This window comes from Triturus cristatus, chromosome 6 (genome assembly GCF_964204655.1).
Source record: "Triturus cristatus chromosome 6, aTriCri1.1, whole genome shotgun sequence".
NCBI lineage: Eukaryota > Metazoa > Chordata > Amphibia > Caudata > Salamandridae > Triturus > Triturus cristatus.
In genome coordinates this window covers 1,758,495,811-1,758,506,445 of record NC_140589.1, presented here as the reverse complement: position 1 = coordinate 1,758,506,445, position 10,635 = coordinate 1,758,495,811, and the positions used below count along the sequence as shown (strand labels likewise).

The window sequence follows — 10,635 nt, the reverse complement described above, 5'->3', positions numbered from 1 at the left end:
TGTTAGTTTGGCATGAGAAGTCACATACAACAGGAAAGAGCTGTTCTTTAAATAAATGTATGGAATCTGGGTGGGACATTACGGAAAAACAGGAAGCTTTTTCTATTGTGAACATTGTATTAAATGTGGATCTAGGCCAAAATTAGTATTATAAGAAGTAGATCCGAAGTGTATGTTAGTTGAGACTGACTTGTGCTCCGCTCATAGCACATCACTCTCCCAGCTGAATTAGCCTGGCATGTACAATAAACCTTTTTGTACTCCCTTTTGTTGCAGATGTGGTGATTAAATGATTTGCACTGCTTAAAGGATTTTTTTCCTGACATCGTGGCAGAGCCAGCCAAGAGATCCACTTTGCTCCTGCCTGCCGCTGGGGAGGTTCCACTTCGGGGCCCCTTTGGACAACTAATTTAGTCGTGCACAATTTGAGGAGGATGACAGACGCCCGTTGATACGAAAGATCTGTTTTTTGGACGACAGGGGTACCGGTCTGGGGGACGTCTGCAGCGGCCAGATAAGGTAGGAAAAAAGGCCAATTGTCGATTCCTTGTGTATTGATCCACAACTGTTACAAACGGAGATGTGTATTTAGTTAATCCTGGCAGACCTTTGTTTAAGAATCGTCAGAGAGGAAGTGAGAGAGAGAGAGAATTAAATGTGTTTTGTTGATCCTGACAGACCTTTTGTTGAGGAATCGTCAGAGAAATAGAGGTTTATTTAGTTAAACTTGGCAGACTGTTTTACTTTCCCTTTGGGAATTATTAGAGAAATAGGAATTACCTAAGAGGTTTATCCTGACAGTTTGAATTAGGAAAATGTCAGAGAAAGAGGAAAAGTTGACATTTTGGATTTATATGTTCTGTGAGTTGTTTTTCTAAATATATATGTATATATAAATATAATGTAGATTTGTGATTGTTATATCATGTGTAATAGATTATGAGTTCTCTTGCATTATCAGAGGTACCAACTGTATTTTTAGTGTGAACTACATTAGGACAGTAGCCTTTAAGAATAGTAAACGTTTTTGGGTAGATTAAAAGGAACATTGTGAGGTCAAGCCTTTCTTTAAGAAATCTTCCATGGGGAGGCAGGGAGAAAAAGGGACTCATTTAGGCTATATGATTTCCACATTTCCGGGAGACTCAGACAGAATAAAAAGACATTGTCAGGAATGGGCAGAAGGCACGGAGACTTCCCTGGTTCCATTGCCCCCAGATGGCTCTTTTGATAATACAGTGATAGCCCATGTAATATCATATATTTTAGGAGCATATAAAGGAGATAAGAGAACAAAAAGATTAGCATCATTGGACATGTGGAAGATATTCAGTCAGGATTCCCATGTTGAAGCCACAGCACCACCCCCGACATATTCTGAGATAATTAAAGGGCCCTTATGCCATCAGGGTATGTATCCATCGTTGTCAGTGGAAGATAAGGAATCCACTACCTCAGTAGACTAAGTGGACACTGATGTTCCAGCTTTAGGCTATAAATATCCGATATTAATTCCTTTGACTGACATAAACAAAGTTACACCAAAGGTTGATGACTTATTAAAAATGGGGGAGGTTGATTTTGCTCAAACAATTAATAAAGACCCTCTTAAACCTGAAAACGTATATGAGGGAACAGTGTCCTTAACAGGAGACATTTCAGTAAAATTAAGACAAGACAACAATGGAAAATTGCTGGAACAAAAGTCAAAAGATATATTAGAATGGGCTAGCAAGTTTCCTTAAAACTCAAGTGAGGGAAATGGATATTATACTAGCACCCCACCGGTGAAGTTTGATTTAGGGGCACGATCAAAAATATATCAGGAAGAGGATAAGGGTTATCGTGCCATGACCACCACTGTAAAGGGAATACAGAATACAATTAAGAGATTAAGCGTTATTGCTGATGACTGTTCAAATATATGTAATTCCATATCATTTAAACCAGATGCAAAGCCAGTTGTAAGGGACATAGGATATGATCTAGAAATCAAGAATGTGACAGGAGAGGATGAGAAAGATGAGGAAGAAATAAACTCAGTGGAGAGTGAAACTAGAAGAGTTCTTGACTGGGAACACATGGAATTGTGGCAAGAGGCTGAGAACAGAAATGCTGAAATAAATAGAAGAAGATTAGAGGAACAAAGTGCTTTTAGAGAACGATTAAAAGGAGAGCAGGTGTTTCTCAGTAGTACAACAAGGTCTGGGCTTCCATTTCGCGCAGAGGGTATGATAGAGTTAGGACAAAGTTCCCCTCCAGCTGAAGTAAGATCCCTTCATGTACGAAATATGCAGGGAATGACACGTTTTATACAGAGAAAAGAAAGGAAAGGAAACAGTGACTTGACAACCAATGAAACAGTAGCAAAGGGAGAAAATAGTTGGTATACTGTTGTCCCATTTACTAATAACCTTGCAGGATGGACAGCAGGCATGGTTCCACAGATGAAAGTGTGGCCAAGAGCAGGATCCTTTGACCCTGAATTGATAAATATGGCTGATTTATGTATTTTTCAGGGTTATGGGGATCCAGAGTGGGATTATGATTACATGCAACAAAGTCTGTGTGTGGGGAAGAAATATGCTTTAAGGTCTGACACACTTTATGAGGGACATGGTGACAGGAATACCGCTGTAATGCAGATGCCACTGGTGTATAAGACACAGGGAGCACAGCCTGTCTATGTTCCATGGCAACACATGGATAAAGAATATCTAAAAAAAGGCCTGCCTCTATTACATGAAGGAGCAGGGAAATGGATAAAAGCATTTGAAAATGCAACAGCTGGGATACCTTTAGCTCTTCGGGACGTAAAGAGCCTTTTGAGCTCCATAGTAGGGGATGAGGTGGATAGTATAATGAGAAGTGCAGGGATACAAGGAGTAACTATTACTAAAGGAAAACATGATGGGTCTGCTTTTGGAGTTGTGCGCTCTAGAGTGTGGACTGAATTAAGGAATAGGTACCCAGACCTACCAGATATTGGGGCATTGATGACACAAACTATGTATCCAGGACAGTCCTGTGCAGACTACATAACAATGATGAAGAAAAAGTGGGAAGCAGATGTAGAACCTGTAGACATGGGAGGTAGTTGCAGATTATTCTACAATGTTTTAAAACAGGGACTACCAGGAGATATACAAGATCATTTAGATCATGTTGTGGCTATAGATGTAAAACCCTAGGCAGAAATAAAAGCACATATTATACATTTTTGTAGAAAAAAAGGAAGAAAAGGAAAGGAGGAATAAAGACCAAAGTGACAGGGCCCAAGCTAAACTGGTGACACAAAAGATACAGAAAAATGAGAAGGAAAAGACAGGAAACGAAATGACTGTGCAGGTTCCTGTTGCAAACAGGGAGCAAGGAAGGGGTCAAAGAGAGGGGAGACAGATGCAAGGAAGAAGAAATTTAAAATGCCATTACTGCGGTAATATTGGACATTTTATTGCTGAATGCTGCTTTAAGAAGAGTGATGAAGCGCAGGGAGTGATAGGAATAGGGAGAGGAAAGGGAAGACAAAATATGAACAGGTCAGGGCCAGCGCCTCAATATGGTCCTTATTAGTATGCCCCCTATCCTCAACAACAAATAACTCCACTACCCCAGGTTTATGTGCCACAACAGCAATTTGCTAACGTACCTATTAAAGGGGCACCAGCACCACCTGTTGAGCAGGCAGGAGGCCAGCATCAGGTGCAGACTACTGCACTGGTGAGCACAGGGAGTCAAGGACAAGGGGGAGTGATTGTTCAAGGAGGAAACCCCTTTTATCATACAGCCTGATGGGACGCACCAGGGAATCCCAATAGTACTGTGGTAGCTAGGACTATAGACCCAGAGGAAGAACCAATGGTAGAAATGTTTATAATGGGAAGGAGGTATGCTTTTTTGGTTGATACAGGGGCAACAAAATCTTGCCTCTCAGAAGGAAATGTTCCATTGTCCTCTGCCACCATGGATACGCAGGGCTTCTCTGGTGAAGTACAGCGCATTCCATACACAACACATGTGCCCATAGAGGTGGCAGGACTACGAACGCGGGAGCGTTTCCTTTATTCTCCAAATTCACCACCAAATTTATTAGGAATGTCTAACTTAAACAGGAAATAAGATTTTCCTCTGATGGCTCCATGACATGTGAAATACCAGGGCAAGCGAAATGTGGGATACATTTACTAAGAATACCAGAGGAAAATGTGTTTGGAAGGGCAGAGCCAGTGCATTATAAATTGCTAGCAGATGCAGTACTTACGGTTCTGAAGACAGAGGAAATACTTTTAGGGAGATGGATGGAATTACCACCAAGATTAATTTTTAGGAGATAAGCTGGTGGTGATGAACTAGGACAGGTGAATACCCTTTATCTTGAGTGCATGGAAATATGCAGAAGGTGGGGCGCTCTGGTGGCATCAGATAATGATGGAGGAATTTGGAAGGTCCTGATTTTTCTTATGCTTGGTCTGAGACCGCGGGACATTTCTGATTCAGAACTCTTTTCAGACGATCCCACCAGGACTGAGATAGTTTATACACACACTGCACCCTTGTTAGTACGTGTTTACCGTGCAGAGACCACGTTACCAGTTGTGCCATCCCCCTCCAATGATATTGAAGCCCTTGCAGCAGTCCCACCTTGTCTCTGTACATCAGCTCCAGATGAGGTAGGACTGATACTATCTGCAGAACCATTTAAGATAAAGTTGAAGCCAGGTGCACAATTGCCACGTGTAAAACAGTATCCACTGTCTAAAGAAGCAAAAGAAGGTATTAGAGGGACAATACAAAGACTGAAGGATCAGGGAGTCCTGTATTCCTGTCCATCACCTTGTAACACAGCAATTTATCCTGTGAAAAAATCTACAGGTAATACTTGTAGCATGGTTCAGGATTTTCGCCCCCTTTATGCCATAGTATTAGCAGAGTACCCCAGAGTGCCAGACCCATCTGTGATATTGACTAATATACCATGTAACAGCAAATGGTTTTCTGTGGTGGATTTAAAGAATGTTTTTTTTAGCATACCTTTACATCCTGACAGTCATTATTTGACAGCCTTCAGTTTTGATGGTGAACAAATCCAGTACTCTAGACTCCCACAAGGCTATTCTGAGTCTCCATCCGTGTTTAATAGAGTATTGAGAGATGATTTGTTAAATTTCCAGTCAGACAGTACAGTTTTGCAATATGTAGATGATTTATTAATATGCAGTAAAAACAGAATCTGAATGTGTTCTGGACACTGTCAATCTCCTAACGCTACTTGCTACTAAGGGATACAAAGTGGACAGGAAAAAATTACAGTTTGTGCAAAAAGAAGTGCTGTATTTGGGCCAAATGTTGTCCACAGATGGCAAAAATATAGCAGGTTCTAGAATACAAACTATACGTGATTAGACTCAGCCCAAGACAGAAAAAGACATGCAGAAATTTCTAGGCCTTTGTAATTTTGTACGTCAGTGGGTATTTGATTATGCTACTATCATACAACCACTATTATATGCAATGAAGCAAGCTAAAACTGACAACACAGGCATACAGTGGAGTGATGACAGTATAAGTGCATTTCAGACATTGAAAGAAGCAATTGCTTCAGCCCCAGTGCTAGCAAATCCAGACTATACAAAGAGATTTTTTCTGTTTTCTGCTGCCACAGAGGATTCCATGATATCAGTCCTTACTCAAAAATACCCAATGGGTCATAAACCCATCGCCTATTTTAGTGGACTATTAGATCCAGCAATGAAAGGTCACTTTCTTTGTAAGCAAGCGATTGCAGCAGCAGCTTTTGCAGTAGAAAAGAGTAGTACTATTACAGCAGGATGCGCTGTAACATTGTATGTTGAGCACTCTCCATTTGCTGTGCTGCCGGAAAAGTAAAAGTACACTGACCACTCAAAGAGCAACAGGTTATGAAGTAATACTGTCAAACCCTTCTATCTGCATTGAGCGAGTACACTCAGTCAATCCTGCAACTTTTTTAGTGCACCCACTAAAGCCCACTGATCATGACTGTAGTGCAACATTGGAGGAGGACGATCACCTGGCACATGAGGACCCCTTGTCTGATGGCCGACAATTGTTTATTGATGGTTCCTCATGGATAGACCAGGAGACAGGTAAAAGACATACAGGTGCAGCTGTTGTTGAGGCTATTGGTATACCTACTGATTATACCTTACACACATTGCACCTCTTACCCTTGCCATCCCAAGACTCAGCCCAAGTGGCTGAATTAAAAGCATTGATAACGGCCCTACAGGCTTGTCAGGGTCAGCCAGTAACAATATACACTGATTCGGCATATGTAGCTTCCACAGTTCACTCAGGGCTGAAGAGATGGGAAAGGCGAGGATTTCTTAAATCTGGTGGGACACCAGTAGCGCACCAACATCTTTTAGCTGACCTTATTGCTGCAATACAAATACCATGTCAAGTAGCAGTGGTTAAGTGCCAGGCACATACAAAGGGAACAGATTTGGTGTCTAAGGGAAATGAAGCTGCTGATACAGCAGCAAAGGAAGCTAGTTTATATGCAATGAAAACATGCAGTATGCACACTTTAGATGCAGATGATAAGGTTGAGATACAACACTATGAGAATACTTCTACAGAGGCATTATTAGACATTCAAAATGCAGCGCCACAACATGACAAAGAGCTCTGGAAATCAAGGGGGGGAGTGACTGGATTTCCAGATCTTCTTTATAAATCAGCAACTTCAGGTAAAGTTATAATGCCTCAGTCATTACTTATAACAGCCCTGCGACAACTTTATTTACCAACACACAATTCTAAAAGAGTAATGATGGATGAATTAAATAAAAGCTGGTTTATCCCTAATCTAGGACCATTAGTTGGTGTATTTCTAGCTTCATGTCATGTGTGTTATCAGTACTCTAATAAAAGGTCACCAAAATGCCTTCATCCTCCATTCCAAGACCAATAGGTCCTTTCATAGAGTTACACATAGATTTTGTAGATATGATACAAAAATGTAATGGATATAGGTATTTGTTAGTAGTGGTGTGTTCATTTTGCGATGGATTGAAGCAGGACCCTGCTCCAGGTGTGATGCTGACCAGGCAGCCAAATTCCTGGTCGGAGAGGTCATACCTAGGTGGGGGGGTTACGGCGGCGATACGCAGCGATAATGGAAAACACTTTGCTAACACAGTATTTCAGCAAATTACTACACTATTAGGAGTGCAACACCAGTTTAGCTCAGTTTACCACCCAGAGAGTAATGGAATTGTTGAGAGGATGAATGGCTTATTGAAAAGCAAAGTGTCAAAAATTTGTGAGACACTGAAAAAGAATTGGCTTTGCTACCTTCCCCTTGTTCTGTATGCATTAAGAAATGCCCCTTCAAAAGATCATCATTTGACCCCTCACCAAGTCATAACAGGTAGGCATTCTAATTTTTCTTTTAAACAAAATCAAATGATTCGTTCTGATACCAAGTCTGCATCAGAAAGTGTTTGGCAAGAAATGAATGCATACATGTCTGCCTTAACAAAAGCTGTGCAGGTCTATTCTAAACAGGTTCAGCTGCAAAAGGCCAACAGTACTTCACCACCCCTGCCCCTGCCCTTGCCTACAGCCATCAGCATCGGTTCCTGGGTCTTCGTGCGCAACTTTGTGAGAACATGGAAGGATCCCAAGTTTCTAGGCCCCTACCAAGTAAGACAGAGCATGCCAACTGCAGTAAAAGTGGAGGGGATGCGGAACTGGGTGCACGTAACGGACATTATTAAATGTTTGGCCTCAGTCCCACAAGGAGTGGAGGAGCAATGGTCCAAGAACAAATTATACAATGAAGAGACAGTTAAATTATATTTTTCATAGTATAATAATGAGTTCAGTGGTTATGATTATTACTCTGATAATTTGCTACTGTATTATGTGTTATGTAGATGCAAAAGATCCCACCCATAGGGAAGAAGTATTACGCTTTCGTAGAGCTGTTTTCAGTGAAACAGATATACATCCTCTGCATGATTCTCTACTTGATAATTTGTGGTACAAAAGCATGCATGATATAGGTACCAAAACACAAAATGATAGTTTTTATGTATGTTCTCTTATTCCCCATGCCATAGAAACACCACCTTTAGTGTATCCTAAAGAAGTGCCTGTTAATATGACAAAGTGTTTATTGCATCTTTTTCTTGTGTAGGATAAAAGCACAGTTACAGCCAACGCAAGTTAGTCCTATGACAGCCAGAGTTAATACAACCAGATTTGATACAACCCCTGAAATTTTGCAAATTTTGACAGATAAAACAGAGATAATGAAAGAGATATCCAGAATGAAAGGAGCAGGGCAGAAATATAGTTATGCAAATTGGGAGGAAGCCGTATTGGAACGAGGTATTCTAGGGAGATCTAATCCACCATCCACCTGTAATAATTATTCTGCCAAACCACGGCCCCCAGATTGCGCAGCCAGGCCAGTATTAAGTATTGAAGCATCAGTATTTGCCAATAATAAATGGTTTACTGGAGCTAGGTTTTCATGTAGGGCCATATCTTTATGGAATGGCACAGAAACAAAAAATCATTTGAGATTTGATGATATAAAAGCATCATGTCAGCAAGTATGGGACGAAAACATACAGAGATATACATGGACTGGAACTAAACGTCATGCTAAGCTGGCTGTGAAACTAATGAGATTTTCTCTTTGCTTTCAGGGAAATGGGATTGTTAAAGTGGGACGGAATCTCAATTGCAGTTCAACTATTTACAATGCCGATATGCAGGGCAGTACCTCCAGCCTTATGGATTTTTACTGGCAGTGTGGAGCTCAAATATACACTCAATTACCCCCCGACTGGAGCGAAATCTGCTCTCTGGTGACTTTGCATACTCCATCCATGGTAGTAACAGCAAAAGAAATACAAAATTTGCATTTGCATTCCATGAGTAAAGCATCAACTCTGCTGCATCATCACAGAAGAAAAAGGATGGCTGAGTACTTTGGAACTTCAGTGTGGCAGGATGTGCCCAAAGAGTATAGGTTGTTCAGTGACGCCCAAACATTTTTTGGAAGTCTGGGTTCAGATCACCCGCTGGGAGCTTATGAAAGCCATAAATGCTACTGAAGATGGCTTTAATGCAATTAAAGAAGAGCTTCGTTCGATCAGACTTATGGTGATGGAAAACAGATATGTTTTGGACTTAATGACAGCAATCGAAGGAGGAGTATGTAAAAAACTTAATTCAGTATGCTGTACTTTCATACCGGCGAATGATGAAGATGAAGGAAATCTAACTCAGGCCATATTGACTTTGCATAATTTGCATGCATAGATGAAGAAAGAGGGGGGTGCTCCAGATGAGTGGTTCACTGGCTGGTTTGATTGGGTGCCGTCCTGGATGTCGGGGTTGTCTAAGGCCTTGTTGCCTATAATAGTTCTGTTGCTATTGATGTGCCTAGTATTTCAGGTTATCTTAGCAAGTTGCAAGAGGGTTACAGCTAAAGTGGGAGGTATGTTCCCTATAAGGAGAAATAAAGAGATGCAAAATTGGAGAATTGGAGAAATGCACAGGGGTAGTGAAGAAGTAGTCGAAGAATCGACTAGAGAGGGGAATGAAAGGAATCAAAACCCTAATTTAGATTTAGGAGCTAATTATTCAGTTTTATCTGTCACGTGCCCACACATTGTGAAATATTATGTAAAGACAGAAAAACAGTATAATGCTGTTTAAACGTGCATGTTAAAGTTGCACAATTGTATCTGGAAATAACCTACAGCCTGCTTTCAAAAAAAGGTCTCAATGCGGTCTGGTTTAAGTGTTTTTTCCTCTTCATTGTATTCGAGCCGAGAACGTCCTGCCTAGGATATTTAACAGGAAATTCAGAGCAGCAAGAATGTTTTCCATTGTAGTTTGTTAGTTTGGCATGAGAAGTCACAAACAACAGGAAAGAGCTGTTCTTTAAATAAATGTATGTAATCTGGGTGGGACATAACGGAAAAGCAGGAAGCTTTTTCTATTGTGAACATTGTATTAAATATGGATCTAGGCCAAAATTAGTATTATAAGAAGTAGATCCGAAGTGTATGTTAGTTGAGACTGACTTGTGCTTCGCTCATAGCACATCACTCTCCCAGCTGAATTAGCCTGGCATGTACAATAAACCTTTTTGTACTCCCTTTTGTTGCAGATGTGGTGATTAAATGATTTGCACTGCTTAAAGGATTTTTTCCCGACAGTATTATGTAGATAACAATTTGTTTAATTTTCGTTCATATGTGTCATTTTTTGTAGAGTGGATATCAGTTCTATGTCTTGAGGAGAACCCCATAAAAGATGCTTCAGAGGGTTTGAAATGCATTGACCATCATTGGTGTGCCTACTGTGTAAAAATTATTTTGTGATATAAGAGTGACATTATAATCTAGGGAATCATTAATTGTTAACGGTTTGTTTGAAAAACTACAACCTGGGTTTAGAAGTTATGTTTTTCCAGGGGTGCACTGTCCATTTATACGAGAGCAGTTGAATTTAATTTAAAGTTTCATCTAAAAATATATATGTGATTATTTCTGAGCTCTTGTTTTGGATTTCAAAAAATGTGAACTGACGTTTTGTATTGTATATGTTTATGTCATTTGTAACAAA

At 40.4% G+C, this 10,635-nt stretch overlaps 1 long non-coding RNA gene across 1 annotated transcript; it reads left to right on the top strand.

The window, feature by feature from the left end:
- Positions 1–354: 354 nt before the first annotated feature.
- On the top strand, positions 355–10,427 carry LOC146821935 (uncharacterized). Its single transcript, XR_014962790.1, has 3 exons — positions 355–519; positions 7,552–7,689; positions 8,703–10,427. It is a non-coding gene; the product is annotated as an uncharacterized LOC146821935 (long non-coding RNA).
- Positions 10,428–10,635: the final 208 nt, after the last annotated feature.